Here is a 20,695-nt window from a genome sequence, read left to right as displayed (position 1 = left end):
GTGTATTACATAACCCCATTTTGCTAATGATGTAATAGCGATCTACCGACATTAAGTAACTCGTCTGGAGTTATGTAATTAGTAATTGGGAGAGCTGGAATTCTCTCTCAGGCCCTTCTGACACCAGAGTCCATACCCTTAACCTCTCGGTTAGTGTTTGTGTCTTCCCAGCTTGATTGCTGGGAGCTTTTGGATCGCCGAGACCGCGTCTTTTTCAATTGTGTGGCTCTCAGCACCTAGCAATACCTGACATATGCTATATACCGAACGTATATTTGTTGAATGAATAATAAATTGGTCTTCCATGAAAAGCACCATGGTTTTGATAGGAACTAGCAAAACAATTTAATGACTTTGATTAGAAGCAACTGAGCATTTAATGAGGCATACTAACGTCAAATCTTTGTTTACGTCACAAGTCTCGCCAAAGCTGAGAGCTGTTAGCGGAAACAACGGGGAGCGCACACACACGACGTGTGCACAAGTGGCTCGCACACTGACCGAATCCATCAGGGTGGATGAGAGACCACAGGCTGTTGGGGCAAGAGGCTTGCTTACCACGGAGGAGGTTTCAGCGCCGGCATTTCACTCATGTGCGGTTTGTCACCGACAGGCTGCTTCGTCTTTTACTCTGAAATGAGGAAATGGTAGATGACAACCCTCTAGTTTCACTAATACTCATAATCCCTGATTCTATAAAAATGATCTGGAAGCGAGAGCTGACCTCCTGTGAAGGAACAGAGAGCAGTACCAGAACTGGTGGGTGGGAGATCCATTAGGAAGATTTTAGCTGAACGTGCAGAAGGATATTGTGAAGAAAGCCCTTGTCAGGAAGGGATTCCTCCCCCGTTAGAAGCGGTCGAGCAGAAGCTGCTCACGCTCCGGGGTTCCCTGGCCGGGCTCCCTGTGCGGGGCCAACGCCTGGATGAGATGCCAATGAAGGTCAAACAAATCTGAGAGCCTGAGCATATAAAAGGCAAGGATTAAATCCCATGTGTTCCCAAAGAGGCAGAGAGTAGAGTAAAATATTGTACTGACCGGCGCCCAGGATAACAGTAGCTGCTTAGGGAATACTTGGTTAGTGATCAGTGTTTAAAATAAGGGTTGAACGTACCTGATACGTATACAACCCTGGATAGTTTGAGGTTAAAATTAGATCGTCCGTGTGAAGGTGCTTTTCCCGTGTTCAGTGTTACGGTTTGGGTTCTCTAGAAATGGAGCCTGACACGAGGACTTGGGTGCAGATAAGAAGTTGTGTGTCTTAGGAAAGAGTGAATACAAATTTCTGAGAACATATAGTAAGTCCCAAGTAAATGGTCCCCATGGCAACGATTCCTACTAAAGAGCGAGTGAGGATTTTACTGAAGATAAAGGCCTCTTGGCAGAAGAAAGAGTGTTTCAAAAGGATTGCATGTGCCAGGGCTGGGTAATCTCTCGGAAGGGAATATGTTATTTGTCGGTGGGGAATAGGGAATTGGGTGAGGCTAGAAAGGCAGGCAAGCATCCCATTACGAAGGCCTCGGGAGCCAGCCCTGAGGAGTTTGGACAAATTTTAAATATATTGAACCACTACAAAGCATCCCTAAAACTCTTTACAGAAAATGACAAAATTGAAGTCAATAAATGACTGAGAGAGTACAAAGAGTTCAATCCAAACCATGAAAGTGCCCATGAAGAACAGAAACCAGGCATGAAGCATAGTCAAGCTGACTGACTTGTTTTTTGTACAAAATGTAAGAAAAGCGCATCTGAAAAGAATCGTGCCTTTTCTTCAACCCCCCCTTCCTCTCTTTTCTTTCCTTTTTTTTTTTCTTTTCCTTTACTCTTTTTCTTCCTTCCTCCCTCCTTCTCTCCCCTGGGTCTTTGTCTGTACGTGTCTCTCTCTCTTTTTTTTTTTTTCCAACAACATCAAACACATTTGAAAGGGGACATTTCCCATTATAGATTTTAATGTGACTTATCCACGTACTGTTGGTACTCCCTGCCAGTGAACGTATAGGCAGTTTATAGGACAGAAACACTTATAGTTAAAGCTCAAGTTAAAAAAAAAGGGGGGGCACCTGGGTGGCTCAGTCGGTTGAACGTCTGACTTCGGCTCAGGTCACGACCTCACAGCTCTTGAGTTTGAGCCCTGCGTTGGGCTCTGTGCTGACAGCTCAGAGCCTAGAGCCTGCTTTGGACTCTTTGTCTTCCTCTTTCTGTCCCTCCCCCACTCACACTCTGTTTCTTTCTGTCTCTCAAAAAAAAAAAAAAAAAAAAACCATTAAAAAAATAAAAACAAAAGCTCCAGTTCAGATGCAGTTTTATATGCATGCAGGCATGCTGCAGTAAACACCTTGAAAGGACCTTAGATGATTTTCAGGGGTTCTCATGTTTGAATAAAGACAACCAACTATCAGTCACACTATTGGTAAAAGTCCTAAGCCCGTTGCTGAAATATTGAGTTCCTTATAGCGTCTTGAAGGCGTCGTGCTGGTTCAGGTGTCTGCTTTTGCATTTTGCCACCCCTTTGGATTGAGTGCCCAACAGCCTACACCAGCCTCCCTTCACTTCTCTCCTGCCCACTCCCATCTAGATACCAGCTGCATTGTATCCTGTCCAGTTTGTAGTCCTACAATGCCTGCACTTATTTAAACACTGCCCTGAGCCCAGGACGTCTCAGTCCTTAACGCGCCTAGAAATACCTCCATAACCTGGTGAAAATGCGGATTCCGATTAAAGAGGTCTGAGGTGGGACCACAATTCTGCATTTTAAACCATCTTTGAGGTGCCATTGCTGCCACTGGTCCATGGACCACACTTGCAGTGGCAAGATCTTAGCCCATCTTATTGCGATCATCAGTTCATTTGGTTTTTTTGACTGTTAAGACCAAGGAATTTTTGTTTTGTGATTGCTATTGTCTAATAGGAGTCTGGCACAGGATCAGATACTCAGTAAACTTCTGGTGAATGTATATCCAAGCATTAGCTCATTAGTCCATTTTCACAACCTGAATTACTCGTACTGCCATTAGCCTTTTTCTTTTTCTAAGGAGGAAATGAAAACTCAGGTTAAATAAGGAAAGTGTTCCCAGTTAGAGTGATGGGAGCCAGAACTCCAAAGACCCTCTGCAAACCCCATGCCTTGTGTCCTTTTCACTCCACCATTTGGTGTCCAAAACCCCCACTGCAATGCAAGTTAGGTCTGAGGAGTGGAGAGATTAAAAAAAAAATTAATAAAATGCAACCATTTCTAGCACTGTGTTTAGGAGATTGGAACTTTACAATCTTAGCCTTAGAGAATACAGACAATATAAAGTTGCAGGAAATCCTTGGTCTTGAGAGATTTGGACCACACTCCAAACTTTGACGTTCTGAACCATTCTCACAGCTGAACAAATATGACATATATAATTGTCAAGCCCACCACTGATATTATGAATTAATTCTTGGAATTTATGGTGTTTTGCGCTCTCTTTTCAAAGCACCTTACAACTGTTAATTATTTAAGCCGCCTTACATCCCTCAGAGGAAGGACAGGGATATTATTCTGCCCTGAGCCTGGGGGGAGGTGGCCTGCAGTGGTTGCCAGAGTCAAGGGGAAGAGAGATCACATTGCACCTGAGTGAACTCGGAGTTTTATTATGGAGGAAATCCTGCCGGTGAGACAGGACAGGGGCTTCCCTTGTGGGTTTTTGAGTCAGAAGAGGAGAGTACAAAGGCCATTTTAATACCTAACAATAAGATACGAGCTATCATGTAATGAATACTTACTGTGTCGCATATAGTGTGCTGTGTCGTGTACTATTTTTTATTTAATTTCATAAAAGAAATGTGAGTTGGACAATGATGACAGAATAGCAGCTACATTTATTGAGGACTCATGCCACGCATGAGTTCTCCTTATATCCTTACGGCAACCTCATAAAGCACATATTGTTATGCTTGCCTTGCAGATGGGGGATTAAATAACCTAAGTCACATGCTTGATACACGATAACACCGAGATTTGAATCCAGGATTTATCTGCCTCCAGCAGCTGGGCTCACGCTATTCAGTTCTACTGGCACGTCACTGACTCTCTGAGGGTTCTTATTTTGTAAAATGGGGATAATAATGTCTACATCATGGACTGGTATGAAGATGCTCTGGGATAATATCCCTGGCAGTCAGTTGGAATGCATTAGAAAGGTCGTGAGCTTCCAGGCAGGAAAGACCTAAGTTTGAATTTCATCTTAATATTTAATAACTGTAATGTCTTACGTTAGTTACGTAGCTTTCTGAACCTCAATTTCCTTATCTGTAAAATGGGTATAGTAATACCTACCTTTTAGATTTCAGTGAAGATTAAATAAAAGAATGCATGGAGGGGCGCCTGGGTGGCTCAGTCGGTTGAGCGTCCGACTTCAGCTCAGGTCATGATCTCACGGTCCATGAGTTCGAGCCCTGCATCGGGCTCTGTGCTGACAGCTTGGAACCTGGATCCTGCTTCAGATTCTGTGTCTCCTTCTCTCTCTGCCCCACCCCTGCTCAAATTTCTCTCTCTCTCTCAAAAATAACCATTAAAAAAAAATTAAAAAAAAAAAAGAATGCATGGAAAGTGTCTGGTTCAGTGCTTGATAAGTAGAGGTGCTCCATATAAACTGGTTTTTCCTTTCTCTTCTCCTTTTTACCACATTCTTCCTGCTGGACTGTCTCTCGGCAAATAATACCACCGTCTTCTCAAATGCTAAGTAAAATCCTGGAGGTCTTCAAAAAATTTTTTTTTACCCTGGGCATCATTTAGCCAACTGCCAGCCAGAGTCAGTGGATTATGTCAGGAATGGAAACTTCCCATCCAGCAACTTTCAATTGCCCCGTTTTAGTTTCAAGCCCCTGCTACGTGTGAGGCTGAGTCTCAGTGACCTAGGACTCTGGGAATCTCTGTCGCTTCTTCTCTACAACTTGCTTGCAGGAAGTGCTGCTCACCTCCTGGGTCAGGTTCTCTGTAGTTCACTGGGGAGTCATCCTCTGTACTTATTCACATGAAGGGGGAAAAAAAAGAGCACCCCCTCGAAATGCATTATTCTGAGCCTACGAGTATCTCTCATCGTGGAGGCCCTTGACTTTTCAGGACTGGATTCTATATCCCTGACGTCAAGCAAACGTTGGATAATAAATTGAATCAAGTTCCCCTGACTCCACCCTCCAAGTGGAGTTGAGGTAAACCGTTAATTTTGTGAGACAAGCTCTCTGAGATCCAGGTGCAATAGGTCATTTTGGGATGATAGAAGCCAATAAGTAAGAAACACCATTAGCATGAGCAGTGGACTCGAATATTAATTCTTAATCTCTGACTATTAACCCAGTAGCTTCGGGGCTTCCAGGAGTCCATACAAGGGGGAATTTTGTCCATTGGTCACTGTTGTACATTGTCCACACCTCTGAAACTTGCTTTGTGATTGCCAGGGGATGTTGGCCTAGCTGCCAGCCTTCTGTTTTCAGATGCTCAGGGCCATGAATACCTCTCTCCCTGTAATGTCTCCACCTGACAGACTGAGTTGCACCAGGTTGTTCATGGGCTGATATCCGCAGTTAAGACCCAGAGCTGGGGACTGGTTTGAATGTTGATCCCCAAATGCTGAGGTGTTCTAGGTGGACTGTCTGCATAGGAGGGTCTGATTGAATGATAGATAATAAATATCACAGAGAACCCTCTCGTTTACTTTGACGCATTAAAAAAAAAAAGAGAATCTAGACCCTTTTCCTCGATTCAGGGTATTTTTCCATTCTAAGATATTTCCATTCCTGTGTCTTCACCATGTAATAATAATACTAATAATATTAATGGGTAACATTTATATGGAACTAAAGACATGCCAGAATCTGTTCTAAATACTTTAAATATATTAATCTATATAATCCTCACAACAATCCTATAAGGCATGCACGGTATTATTATCCTGTCATTATTATTTGGATTTTGAGGTAGGCATTGAGAGGTTAGGTGACTTGTAGCTTTGCCTGTGGTCTAAGCCAGACCCTATGGCTTGAGGGCTAGAGAGCTCCACAGTAGTGAGGACAAAATAATAATGGCCCCTTTGCATGACACTTAGAGCTCACAAAGAGTGTTCACAAGTATTATCTCATTTCATTACCCCAAGAATCTATTGGAGCAGACAAGGGACAGATAGGATGCCTTCATCACTGGGTGACTGTAGTATATAATCGCCGAGAGCGTGAAGTTTGAATTCAGAATGATACGGGTTTGAATTTTGGCTTTGAGTGTCTGAGCCTCGGTGTTTTCACCAGTAAAACGGAGATTAAAATGACATTTCATAGGGTTTTTGTGAGGATTAAATAAAGCGATATGAAGAGAGGGCTTCACATTGTAGTGACCAAGCGTTGGCAGCTGTTAGCTAGTGGACCTTCTTTCCTTCCTTGCTTTCCTCCTTCCTTCTTTTACTAAGTATTGGGCCCTGTATTTGAGTGTGTGCATATCACATACAAAAAATGTCTTCTTTCCTTTATCCCTAGTGCATCAGGTGATGGTAGGGAAAATTTAGGTTTGAGCTTGATGCGAAATGTTAAGTGCAAGGTTCAACAAATATCTATCGAGCATCTCCTATGAGTTGGATATTGTGCTAGGAAGGCACTGGCGATGCAAAAATGATGAAATGAGATCTCTGCCCTCAAGTAGCACCTACCCCTTGAGGAATGGAAGGGAGAGAATGTATCGAGGGGTCACTCTGCCAAGCACCGTGCTTTATACACATGATCTCGTGCATGATCTCATTTGACAGGTGAGGAAATGAAAGCTCGGAGAGAGGGGCTGTGTGACTTTCTCTAGACCATTGCTGTCCAGTCGGCTTTTCTAGACAATGGAAATAATTTGTCCGTGCTGCCCAATATGATGGCCACTGGACTTTGGGTCGCTTGAAATGTATCTCATACGACCAAGAAACTAAATATTTGATTTTATGTTGTCTTTGTTAATTTATTTTTTTATTTTATGTTTTTTTAATTTTTTTTTAACGTTTATTTATTTTTGAGACAGAGAGAGACAGAGCATGAATGGGGGAGGGGCAGAGAGAGAGGGAGACACAGAATCCGAAACAGGCTCTGAGCGGTCAGCACAGAGCCTGACGCCGGGCTCGAACTCACGGACCGTGAGATCACGACCTGAGCCGAAGTCGGTCGCTTAACCCACCAAGCCACCCAGGCGCCCCTGTCTGTTAATTTAAATGAAAACAGCCCCTGTAGCTACCAGATCTGATAGCAGAGCTACAGGAGAAGACGCAGCCGGAAAGTGGGAGACTCTGAATCTGAGCCCTGGTCTGTTTGACTTCCAGGGCCGTGATTAGGCATGACTCTTTGACAGTCTGTTCTCTCACTTTAGGGGGTGGAAGGGACCCCTCCCCTCTCCCCTGCCAGTAGAGGAGAGGCAGCGCTGGGGGTAGGGAGTCATGTCAAGGGTGTCAGCCCACGCCCTTCCTCCTTTCACAGAACTAGAACAGAAAGTGGGAGCACTTATCCTTTCACCCGAAAGCCCTCAAGACCAGGAGGCTTTTGCTTGAGTGGGAGTCCCTTTGTTGCAGTAGTAATTCCTGCAGAAACCTAGTGTTGCTGGTACAATAGGAAGGCCAACTAGGGCCCCAAGTAGGGAGAACTCCTGAAATTCCTTAGTGGGAAAGTAGGAAAAATGCTGCTCATTAATAGGGTATCTGATCTTCTTGTTGCCATGTTTAGGATTTCAAAACCCACGTCACCAACAATATGTTTGTGGCCAACTTGAGTCTAAGAATCCAATGACTCAATTCTTCCCATGGCTCAGGCTGATGAAAAGACTTCAGAGTTCTAAATAAATAGTAGCATTTGCTCTTGTCCTTTATTATTGCTATTATTATTAAACCATTCAATTTGTATAGGAAAAACCGAGTAGGGCAGCTGTTAGAGGCAGGAAGATGAATCAACCTATATGTATGCAGTGTGTGTGTGTGTGTGTGTGTGTGTGTATGCCTGTGTGTGTGGCAATTATCGATACTTGTTGAATGAATAAATTATGAAATAAGTCATTTTTTTCCAGAAATAAAAAGCCATTTATGGCCTCATAATAACTAGGACTGTGGGGGGGTGAGGCCCCTGGGGAAATGGGGATTATATTCTGGGCAGAAGGACCACCATATGTAAAGTCCCTGCAGTTATAGGGAGCCTGTACTTTGGAAAAACTGACACAGCAGATTAGTGTGGCTGGAGCTTAGGGAGAAGAGGCATGGGATGGGGATGAAAGGTTGGGGGGAGGCCAGACTTTGCCTGGTGGTTTAGGTTACATTGAGGGCTTTGGTCTTTAATTCAAGAGTAATGGAAAGGATTTGAAGGGGGTTGAAAGTAAAAATGTAGCACTGTCATGTTTGTGTGAAAAACAAACGGGAGGGGAACAGGGTGAACACAGGGAAATTATCTGTGGTAATAGTAGTAATCCAGGTGAGAGACTATGTAGCCCAGAGGTACAAGATGTTGGGTGGAAAGAAGTGGACGGATTTGAGAAATAGAATAACTGGTGGGAGTCCGTGGTGTGAATGAGGGGCTTTGATGGAGGGAGGCATCGGGGATCACGGCGGGTTCAGGTTCATGGCAACTCTCAAGCTTTAACTTCCTCATCTCAAAAATGGAAATAATGTGTATGAAAGTGCTCTGTGAAATGCTGTTTTTCTTATTTGTGAGATAAAGTGTTTTACTTATTATTTGTGCTATTTTTATTCTATACAGGGGTGAACCGTCTACTAATAAGGTAATCGTCCGACGGCCCGTTTCCCAAAATAGGTGGTAAAATCCTGAGGCAGAATGTGTATGATTCAATGTCTCTAGTTCATGTAATATTGTACCCATCACATGCGAATTAGTTTTGCCTTCTGTTTTGGTCCTTGACCTTGGCCTCAGATTCATTCTTACTCCTTCCCGCTTGCCTCTCTACTTCTTGCAGGAAGGCCGGTCTCTAAAGCCTCTCTTTCCCAGGCTCCTTTTCTAACCAGCTAGCTTCTGGCTGGGTTTCCCAGTGGGATGTACTGAGGAGGGATTGGAGGGTGGGAAGAAGGGAAAAGCCAGGGTATTTCTTCTCCCTGTGCGTCCTGTATGTCAAGCTGAGGCTTTGTCTCTTCCAAGGCCCCTGGCTCATGATGATTCCAGCTTCAGCCACATGATCTTGGCCCCTGGGCACCTTGCTTTGTTCTTTCAGCTGTAGGGGCATAGCAACTCCCTGCCATCGCTGACCGCTGGAGTCCCTCAGGTGATCCACGGAGCTTTCCTTTCACCGTCTGTGCAGCCAGTTCCTTGTACTAAATTCCTTCTGCTTTAGACAGCCTAGAGTAGTTTTTGTTTAACAGGTTAGATCCTGAGTGATATACACACACACCTAGGCTAAACTTGATTAATGATCAAACAGCGCTCTTTTAAAAAAAAAGTCATTTTTTTATAGAAATAAACTTTGAAGCTTTAAAACACATAATGTAAAAGAAAATATCCTGTCAATACAAACACATTTCAAAATTATAAACTCAGAATGTTCTGCGTTTTGATTTAACAGCAACAAAATTAATTGTCAGTTTCTCAACTTTATTTTTTCAGCTGACTGAGCTTCAGAGCAGAGACAAATGTTGTCGCTTAGTGTTCTTTAAATAGTTTTTAGCTAGTTTTAATTTGGAAAAAAAGAACATTCTTCAGTAGAGACAGGGATAGGAATTACCAAAATATAAAATAAACAAATAACATACTTGGGAAAAACTCGCCATTATGTCATGGTATTACATGCTATCTTGGCAAATTTATGGATAGTTTTAATTTTTTTCGGTTTCAGTTGGTAATGGTTTGACACAAAACAGTGATATCATTGGCAGTGATTCTGTTATGTTGCTTGAAAGTTTATTTGGAATCTTCTCTGTGCTCCTTCCAATAGACTGTTTTTCTAAGATAGTGTTATTCATTGATTGATTGAAGCATTTACTAGTTTCTTAAAAAAATGTGTGGGATGACTACTATATTTTCTCTAAAAGCCAACATATTTAGGTACATAACCATTCGGTAATGGCACTTCTCTTAACAGTATTGAAATTGTCAACCTATTTAAAAAATAACTTGTTCAGGTGAACTTCACACACACAAAAGGAACCATTTTAAAATGAACAGTTCAGTGGCATTTAGTGGAGCAATGTTGAGTAAGCACCACCTCTGTCTACTTCCCAAACATTTCCATCATACAGTTTGTGACCTTTCGTGTCTGGCTTCCTTTTTTTTTTTTTTTTTTTTAAGAGAGCATATTTTTAAGATCTGTTCATGTTGCAACAGCTATCAGTACTTCCTTTTGACAGCTGAGTAATATTCCATTACTTATATTTCCCAGGGCTCCTGGGTAGCTCAGTCGGTTCAGCGTCTGACTCTTGGTGTCAGTTCAGGTTGTGATCTCACGATGTGTGCGATCGAGCCCCACATCGGGCTCTGCGCTGACAGCATGGAGCCTGCTTGGGATTCTCTGTCTCCCTCTCTCTCTCTGCCCCTCCCCCAGTCATTCTCAAAAATAAACAAACGTTTAAAGAAAAGATTCTCTACATACATATCCCACTATTTGCTTATCCCTTCATCCTTTGATGGGCATTTGAACTGTTTCCACCTTGTGGTTATTGTCATTGATGCCTCTATGAACATGTGCGTATCTGTACTCACTTATATGCCCTTTCCAGTCCTTTCGGGTATAGACTTAAGAGTGGAATTGTGGATCTGTTTTCGATTCTTTTGGGTATAGAGTGTAAGAAGGGTCATCTGGTAGTTTTATGTTTAACTTTTTGAGTGAATGCTAAACTTTTTCACAGCATCTAAATAAAGTATTTTACGTTTCCAACAACAATGTACAAGGGGTTTCATTTCTCCACATCCTCTCCAACACTTGTCGTTTTCCAGTTTCTTAAAATTGCTATCCTAGTGGGTATGAAGTGACACGTCGTTGTGTTTCGTGTTTTGTTTTTGTTTATGATTAAGTAGGCTCCACACCCAGTGTGGGCCTTGAACTCACAACCCTGAGATCAAGAGTTGCACACTCCACCAACCGAGCCAGCCAGCCAGCCGTCTCCCTTATTGTGGTTTTAATTTACATTTCTAATGACTAATGGTGTTGACCATCTTCTCATATGCTTGTTGACCATTTGTATATCTTCTCTGGTGAAGTGTCTGTTCACATCCTTTGCCCTCTTCTTAAATTGGATTTTTTGTCTTTTTGTTGTTAAGTCATGGGTGTTCTTTAAATATTCTGGATATTAGGCTTTTATCAGATATATGATTTGCAAATATTTTCTGCCCTGTAGGTTGTCTATTTACTTTCTTGATAAAGAATGCCCTTTTGTACACAAACATTTTTCATTTTGATGAAGTCTGGTTTATCTATTGTTTCTTTAGTTGCTTATGCTTTGGGGGTCATATCTGAGAATCTATTGCCAAGTTCAATGTCATGAAGATTGCTTTATTTGTAAGTTTGCAAAAATTTTAGTCTGTCTTTTATATCATGTACAGTTTAATATATTTAAAACTGTATGTACGTATATATATGCACACGTATACACACATATCTGTGTATATGACACAAGTTCATTTATAGAGCATTTTGAAATTCATTGATCCATTTTATCCTTTGAACAATGCTGTGAGGTTCACAAGGCATTAGTAATTATGCTCATTTGAAAGATAAGAAACCACCTTGAACTTAAGGAGGAAAACTGTGAAAGTCTCATGGATGGTAAAAAGCAGATGTAAAATACAAATCCCAGCTGCCTGACCCCAATCACGTGTCTGTCCCATTCCACCCTCTTGCTCCATAGGGTGTCTCTTTGTTTGCTGAGTGATGTGAAAAAGGGAAGAAAGAGAGAGAAAACAAACGCTTATTCTGTCCCTTCTATGCACAAGGCTTATTTAAACCTTCTGCCCACCTATCATACAGTTCTTACACCATCCTAGGGGTGTTGAAATTCTGATTTTAAGAAGAGGGAAGAACGGCCCAGAGGATTTGTAACGTACTGTGTAGCCTATAGATAGCCAGCGGCAGAGCTTTTGTTCAACCCCAAGCTAGCTTGACCCCTTGTGATCACATAGCATTTAGAGGAAAGCCCCATGAAGGGGGATATTATGTGTCTGAATTATATTCAGAACATATAATAATAGAATAAAACCCCAAAGTAGAAGGGAACGTTGGCATCATTCTTCTAGGTTCTCAACTGCCTATGTTTAATGAAAACTGAACTTCTGCCTCTCACTTTTACAGCTCATCTGCTTAAATGCCAACCCCTGAATCCTCCCCTCCCCTGTTTTTAATCACTCCTTCAACCAGTGCCCTTGACAGTATTAAACATTCTGCCACAGGGACATGGAACCATTTCTCCACAGCTCGAGCCTCCAGACCCAACTGGCCAGGTCCTGCGGTGCAACTCTCCCAGCCACCATGGGTCTTCATCTGGTGTTTAACAGGTCATGCCCCCTCCCCTTTCCCACCTACTTTTGGCACATAGACAGGAAATTAAGGACTAAGGGAAATTCACCTCTGACCTTTAATTCACTTCTTAATAAAAGCATTTAGTCACTTGCTTGCTTCATGCCAGACACAAAGGACATGGCTTTTTGAAGGAAAACCCATCAGTCCCTCTCACACTGGCTTTTTTTTTTCAGTGTGTCAGCTTTCAAAGGCAGTTGCTAGCCCAGAGCATGTCCATGTTAGGACCTTGCCCAGTGCCCAACACATAGTAGGTGGTCATAAATATTCACAGTGTAGGTGATCATAAATATTGACAATGAATGTTAGTTATTCTTGAAAAGAGAATGATGGTGTTTTTGCCCTCCATAGTAGAATTAATTAATCGATAGAATTATCCCAGTTTTACATTTTTTTCCTATCAGTTTTTCTTAAACTGTTGATGACTTTGAGGTGATAATTTGTATTAGACGTGAGTCTTTTGTTTCAGAAAGAAACTCATTGGAACTGATTTAAGAAGACAAAGGGCTGAATTTATAAACTCACTTATAACACTACGGCAAGACCCAGATTATCTTTAATAATCTGCCTCACTCCTTACCTTCGCCTGCTTTCTTCTGACTGGCTTCATTCTCAAGCAAGTTGTTGTAGCAGCAAGATGGCCACTGGCATCTTCAAATCTTCAGGCATAGATTTTACTATCTGGGCAATCTAAGCTGGAAGACAGAATTCTTGTTCTAATAGTTTAACTCAAATCATGAGGCTGCCTGTCATGTGGTCATCTCTGGAACAGTCCTAGTGGCCAGGGTTGAACTTTCATTGGTTAGTGGCTCACACGCCCACCACTGGAACTGGGAGTGGGGATCAGCCCTCCCTGAATGACAGGGACCAAGACTGGCGTAAGTGGGTTCTCAAAAGAAAATGGGGCTGACACACCAAATGATAAGGGAAGAGAGAATGAATAGGCAAAACAACAAATGCCCATCACATATCTGACACAATACATGATAATTTAGAAATTGTAAATTCATTACACAAAACTATAAGTTCGATTTCTTGGTGTTAGGCAAAGACAACATCATTTTTAAGTGCTCTGCGACTGGAGCAGAAGATGAATTTCAAATCAGAATATACATTCAAAGAGCTTCTTTTGAAGCCTCCTTTATACACATAGGAGAACAAATTTCAGTTGCCTTTATTGATATTTTTGCTCAGTCCCATGCATTGTTTACTTTCAGCCTTCTCTACTGCTCATTGATCATTGACTGTTCACTATATACCAGACATTGTATCTCACATTGAGAATAGAGTATTAAATAAGGAAAACATGCCTATTCTCCTGGAGATTATTGCCCCAAGGAGCTTATAGTCTGCTTCTCGTCAACTCCTAACGTATGACTTGCCAGAGCTATTGAAGTCATGCAGTGGAGTTGCTACATTTCCAAAAAATGGGTATGTAAGTGCATCCATTTTATATAAGAAGCAGATTAATTAAATAAATTGACGGATAATTACTTGTTTGAATCTGTGTGAGTCACTTTGTGCTGACTACCACCTTCATTCTTAAAATCATTCTGTGGTTTCCCTTTATAGATGAAGTGAGAAGAAGGGGGAGTTAGGTGTTTAATCCAGGTCTGACTTTCCTAGGACATCATGCCTACATTGGGTAATCTATGATTTCTCTTATATCGTGGGCATTATTCACATCCAGAAATGTATACACATAATACAGTTTATAGAAGCTTTTGGAAAAAATTCTCAAGAAATTCTGGGAAAGCTAGGATGACCGTGTCATGAGTCCTATGCCCTTTATAGATTCTGTATCCCATCCCCAGGTTCCGCATCCTTGTTTCTTCACCCTTAGGGCATTGTAAATAAATATAGCAAAAGGAAGTCGTGTGTGTGTGTGTGTGTGTGTGTGTGTGTGTGTGTGCGCGCGCGCGCGCGCGCATGCGTGCACGCTCGTGGTGGTAGGGGGCTAGTGGAACCCTGCTGGCCTCTGAACCTTTGAGCAAGGGATGGGTAAGGGATTTGTGGCCTCCAAGGAAAGTCCATGGGAAGAGAAAGCAGTGAGGCCCAGTGGGAAAAGCACTGGAAAGAAGTCTTATGACTTGGCTTTGAATCTGGCTCCACCACTTAGAAGTCAAAGTCACTGAACATCACAGATCATATTTGTTAACTTACGGTGAAAATCCACTTCCTCATGCTTCATACCTCCCAGATGTTTTGTATCAAGTGTAGCAATATCTACGAAAATTGCTTTGGGCCGTGCAGACCTGTAATTTGTAAAGCTTTATTTTGTACATCTCTGCTCTTCTAATCTGCCTCTGCTTGCCCTGTTTCATATGCAAACCTCATGATTTCTGGCATTCTGAAGGTGGCCGAGTTCATGCATGGTGTAAACAAGTGCTTGTTCCTTCAGTTTCTACTCCTTAATTTATTCTTAGCTGTCGGCTGTTTTCTCCAGAGTCTTCCACGTTCTAGATACAGTACTAGGTGCTAGAGATAAGAGCGAAAGCATGAGTTGAGGGAAAGAGTATGAAGTTTGGACTCAGGGTGTAAATCCTGACTTCTTCTCTGATTGTCTAGTTTTGAGATAGTCAGCTAACCTCTCTAAGCATTCAGTTTCTTCATCTGTAAGGCAGCAGTAATTTCCATGTTTTATAGGGATTTTACTGGGTGCTGGAAGGAACACGCGGCCCAGTAAATCAGCCTTCATTTTCTTTAAGACATTGCCCCTCCCATCTAGGAGCTCATGGTCTAAAAGTGGAGATGAGACATTTTTCCAGGCTATTCTAAATCCGAAGAGAGAGCAAGGGGCCTTGGTGGGGAGAGCGGCCAACCTCTGAGTGATTGAGTGGTGGAGTAAGGCATGACTTAACCAAAGGAGCCCCGCTGGTGCCTGCTAAAATCTAGTGTTGAATCCAAACTTCCTAGGAAGTTTTCAAAAACGTAGACATCTTTAGGCTTCCTAACCTATTGTTGGGACCTTGCCTGGTGTTTTAAGAACACTTCCGGAAGTTCGTGATTTTTTAAGAGAGAGGATGAGCTGAGAAGTCCTGTGCTACTTTAAGAAACACATGTATAGTACCAGTGGGAATGAAAACTGGGGCTTATTTTTTCTTAAAAAAAGAAAAGAAAAGAAAGTTAACCTGTGTTGCAGGGAATTGGATAGGTCAGAGGAGAGTTTGACACCAAGAGGTTGTTTGATTTTACAACAAATGGTTAGCATCGTGGAATTACTCATTTGTTGACTAATCTAGGGCTCCTTGGTGGCCTTGTCCTGGCTGGTGTTGTGCAGCCCTTCGGCCCATGTTTCTTCATTACACACTGACTCCACTGCAGTCTGCCTCTCTTGATCTTTTTCTTTGCTTCCCTCTCTGCTCTCTGCCAGATACCCAAAGCATGTTTACATTTACCTCTGCTTGGCCCTACATTGTGAATATTTATGACCACCTACTATGTGTTGGGCACTGGGCAAGGTCCTAACATGGACATGCTCTGGGCTAACAACTGCCTCTGAAAGCTGACACACTGAAAAAAAAAAAAAAAGCCAGTGTGAGAGGGACTGACGGGTTTTCCTTCAAAGAGCCATGAGGTCAGCTGTCCTTTGCTGTCATTCGCTCTTGATGATGTCCTTGGGAGATGGCCTTGAGTGTCATCATAAAGCAGTTGAAATAGGGTTTTCAGGTGCCCCTCTGTAGTAGACTGAATAATGGCCCCCAAAGATATCAGATCTTAATCCCTGGAACCTGTGAATGTGACCTTATTTGGGAAAGGGCAGCTACCAAGGTGATTAAGTTAAGGATCTAGAGATGGGGAGGGATAGCCCAGGTTATCTGGGTGAGCTCTGAATACAACAGAAGATGTCCTTATAAAAAAGAGACAGAGGTAGATTTGACACAGAGCAAGAAGGGAAGGCAGTGTGACCCAGAGACTAGAAACAGATTGGAGTGATGTAGTCATAAGCCAAGAATGCTAGCAGCCACCAGATTTCAAAGTCTGGTCTCCAGAACAGAGTGAAAAAATTTCTGTTGTTTTAAACCACTCAGTTTGTGATCATTTATTACAGCAGCCATAGGAAATTAATATACCTTCCAATCTCCTTTCCCTGGCCATTTTACTATTTTGAATATTATGATGATGATTTAAATTTCATTTTAAATAAATGATCTTATAAAAATTGCCCGTCCATATTGCAGGAAGTCATGAGAGAGAACAGGTCACAGTAGGTCACGACTGGAAGGGCCCTCAGGGGCTACCCAAACTTCTCATCATAAAGACGATAATGCAGACACAGAGGGTACTTGCCCCAAATCATTCAGTGAGGGAAGACTATAGCCAGGACCTGACCCAACATCCAAGCTTTGTCCACCACAGACAAGGGGGCATAATTTATGAAGATATCTGGCTCAGCAAGTAGACAGGAAAGAACTTGCTTAAGTTTACTTGAAGAATGTGACTTTTTTTTTTTTTTTTAAGATGAACTGTGGATTGGCCCTCTTACTCTAGTTAACTTGAGAAACATTTTGGGGAATAGAAAAAGGCACTAGTCCTTTTTTCAAGAAACAGATAAATTGAATATGTTTGACTTAGAAAGATATCCCTAATACACAGTCAGTCACAGGTAGGTGTGCGGTCTTTGGAATCCTAGGACGTGCCCAGAATTTTCTCTCTATCATTCACCAGCTCTGTGAGCTTGGGTAAGTTATTCTTTGGGAACCTCAGTTTCCTCATCTGTAAAAGAGAGGTAATAACAGTGCTTGTCTGAGGCTGTGGGGAAGACTAAGTGAGATGCTGTATATAAAAGTTCCTTACCCAGTGCCTGGCAATTAATTGAGGCTCCATAAATGTTAGTGTTTGGTATTATCAAATCAAAGTTCCATTGTAGTAGAGTATATAGAATTTTATCTTTTTAGAATTTCTTATTTGGATATTTTATAAGGACCCTGGAGTTTCTTTAGTAATCAGGAATAACAATAAAGATGAAAAACAGGTCTGACTCATCGGGAGCAGAGTGGGTCTTCAGGGCGTCAGCGACTCCCAGAGCTGATGGGAATCCTCATACCTCTCTTCTGGGAAATGCACAGCTATAAATGTGCATTGCCATAAATGTGAATACACAGCCAAGATCAAAGCTGCTTGATCCTGGGGGATTGAGGTGAGCGCATTCCTATGACCGAAACTCTGGGTGACACAATGGCCCGATGCTGCCTGGGGGGCCCGGAGATGGTGGTCTGGACACCTGGTCTCCAGGCCTAGCCCAGCCCCTCTGAGCTGTGTGACTTGGGCAGGTCACCTGTCGCCTGTTTCCTTATCCATCCAACACATAGGCTTCTATGAGTCTCAAATGAGATAAAGGACATAAAAGTACTTAGTAAACAGGAAGTAAGTGAAAAGGAGATACTAATTATAAATCCTATCAGTCACCAAGCTCAACAGAGTATATCTTCCTAATACCTTTCAATTTTGTTCATTTTGTTTGGATGTTCACTGTTGTAATTTATGCTTTTCATTCCTTCTCTCTTGTTTGTTAGCATTTTAGGTGGTCTTACTGATTCTTGTGTGGCTTTTCTCTATCAGGATCATCTTTTTTTTTTAAATGTTTATTTGTTTTTGAGAGAGAGAGAGAGAGAGAGAGCGCACAAGCACCAGCAGGTAAGGGGCAGAGAAAGAGGATCCTAAGCGGGCTCTGTGCTGAAAGCAGAGGGCTCAAACTCATGAACCGTGAGATCACGACCTGAGCTGAAGCCAGACGCTTAACCGACTGAGCCACCCAGGTGTCCCAGGATAATCTTTTTTAAACATACCTTCTGCCCTGATATGCCACTAGGGTATGTATCTATAGTTCCCTATTACCTACTATATGAGATGGTTGGGCATACAAGAAAAAGGAAAGCATCTGTCATTGTACCGAGCCATCTGTTTTAACTGAACAGCCCTCAAGAAAGCTGTGAACTTTGTTTCCCTGGCCCTGTTTTTTGATGCTGGTCCTCTGGCCCCTAAAGGGGAGCTTGAGTGGCTCACCCTGCTGGAAATAAACCCCTTCCCCTTGCCTCTGGTCCTATTTCTGGTTCCTAGCCCCAGTTTAGATCTGCCAATAAGTAGCTTACCAGTGAGTTGACCAGCTGCTGATCTTTTGGACATGTTTTTGTACTTGCTTTCTCGCTGCTTCTGGTCAGTCTTCTCCTGATTGATGGGTTGACACTCTCTGGCCCCGTCCAAACTTCTCCGTGAGAGGGAATGGTTTGTTCTCTCATACTGTACATGTACTGAGTGCCTAGTAGGTATTAGGAATTATACTAGCTGAATATGGCCCTTGATTCATGGAACTTCAGCTTAGTGAAGATAATAACAATTGAAAAAGTTTATTATAATTATGGTAAGTATTACTAAATAGGAAGAACAAGATGCCTTGGGGACACATAACAGTGAACCCTCAGATAAGGGTGTCACAGAAAGTCACCTCGAGAAAGTGGCCGTGGGCCAAGACTTAAGATGAATTGGAGTCAAAGACCAATTGGGATCAGCATGTGGCAAGACATGGAGTCTAGCAAAGTCTAAAAGGGACGTTGCTTCTTCCACTTACGAAGAGCAGAGAATCTAGGTCATCACCCAAAATGTCTACTGGTCTGAAGCTGTAGATAGAAATCTGGCCTGGCTGGAGGCCAAACAGTCGTGTGGTTTTCTCTCTGCCGTTGTGGGCCATAGGATATTTGGCAAGTCACTTACCCTATCTGACCCTTAGTTTCCACATCTGGGAAACAACGAATGATAACACCAAGGTCATTGTGAATGACTGACAAAATAATGAACATGAAAGCACTTTGGAAACCATGTGAATGAAAGGGAGGAAGCTGGTCATAGGGCATCTGACCCAGCGTTGAGATGGAACAAGGAAGAGAAAATGCTGATCCTACCAGGAGCCAATCCTTTCAAAGTTTTATATTGTTTCAGAACTTCAGAAGTTCCACGTGTATCCGTGGATACATGTGCTCTGTATGTGTTACTTAAAGGGGAAGAGCAATTTTTTTTAAATATTATCTGCATGGTTAAATTGTCCCATCAGTAAACATAGTTTTGTTCCTTAAAATGCAGAACAACTATGTACAGATCAAGCCAGCTGTTCTCTGCCAGACTATCATTGGCCATGGGCTCTGGAATGGCTAGGCTTCTGGGAGAAGACAAGCACTAGCCCCACAAACATTAGGCATTTTTGTAGCAAGATGAAATGACAAAAACATCTATGGTCCCCAATCCCTGGGGAGCCCACCTGTTACTTTTTTGGATCAATTATGAACGGAATATAGGAAGACTGACACGGTATCCTTTGGCTGGTTAATCATTGGTCATCCCAGCTTAAGGTACAATTGCTTTTCTAATTGCTAGCAAGCAGAACTGGAGTGGGGAGCCCTGGTGATGGATGGACCCTCAGCAGGTGAGAGTGTCTGGGGATGACTGCTCCCCCTGCAACTTGATTGCTGTCGTAAAGGTATCTTGTAAGGGTCAAGTGCATCCTTCATGTAATGCACTGGCATGGTGCCTAATCGAGGGTAAATAATCTGCATATACGTGACCAATTATTTACATATTAATGCCTGTCACCAATGGACATGAGAAATAGGGTCTAAACTCACCAAGAACAAAAGTGTTTAGAAAAACAACGTATCCCTTTTCTTTATGTTTCCCACAGTGTTTCCTCATAACCTCTTTGGACTGAGCACCAGGGCTGTTTCCTAGTGAAGAAGGCCAAATCACAAGAGAAGAGAAGGTCAGTGGAGACAGACCATCCTTGGAATTTGAAAGGGCAAATGTCCAAATGCCCAGCTTATGGTGTGTGTGTGTGTGTGTGTGTGTGTGTGTGTGTGTGTGTGTGTGTGTTGTAGTGTGATGTTATGTGTAGTATGGTGTATGCATGTGTTGTGTGTGTGTGTGTTGTGTGTGTTTGTGTGTGTGTGTACTCAGCATTTAAAATGGGAATTTTCAGAGGACCATTTCTATAGGCCGTTCTGCCTAAGAATGCATAGTACTTGGGCTATAAAGTTCAGAGAAGGGGGAGGTTGACAAAGAGAAGGTGAATTCACCTCCAGCCAGTTCTCCAACCAGTTCAGGACCGATTCCCATGCAGCGTCTGCTGTCTCACATCATTTAACCTCACAAATAGCCTGTGAGACACAGGGGAGTACTCCTATTTTGTCAGTGGGAACACTGACTTCACTGACTGAAGCTAGG

General features: G+C 42.5%; 1 long non-coding RNA gene across 1 annotated transcript; it reads right to left on the bottom strand.

Annotated features, from left to right (window-relative positions):
• Nucleotides 1-399: 399 nt before the first annotated feature.
• LOC122241379 lies at nt 400-20,179 on the bottom strand. Its single transcript, XR_006221485.1, has 3 exons — nt 19,196-20,179; nt 18,577-18,743; nt 400-631 (listed from the first exon to the last, which is right to left on the bottom strand). It is a non-coding gene; the product is annotated as an uncharacterized LOC122241379 (long non-coding RNA).
• Nucleotides 20,180-20,695: the final 516 nt, after the last annotated feature.

Source organism: Panthera tigris, chromosome C1 (assembly GCF_018350195.1).
Source record: "Panthera tigris isolate Pti1 chromosome C1, P.tigris_Pti1_mat1.1, whole genome shotgun sequence".
NCBI lineage: Eukaryota > Metazoa > Chordata > Mammalia > Carnivora > Felidae > Panthera > Panthera tigris.
Note: the sequence above shows the minus strand (reverse complement) of the source record. Positions and strands in the feature narration are given on the sequence as shown.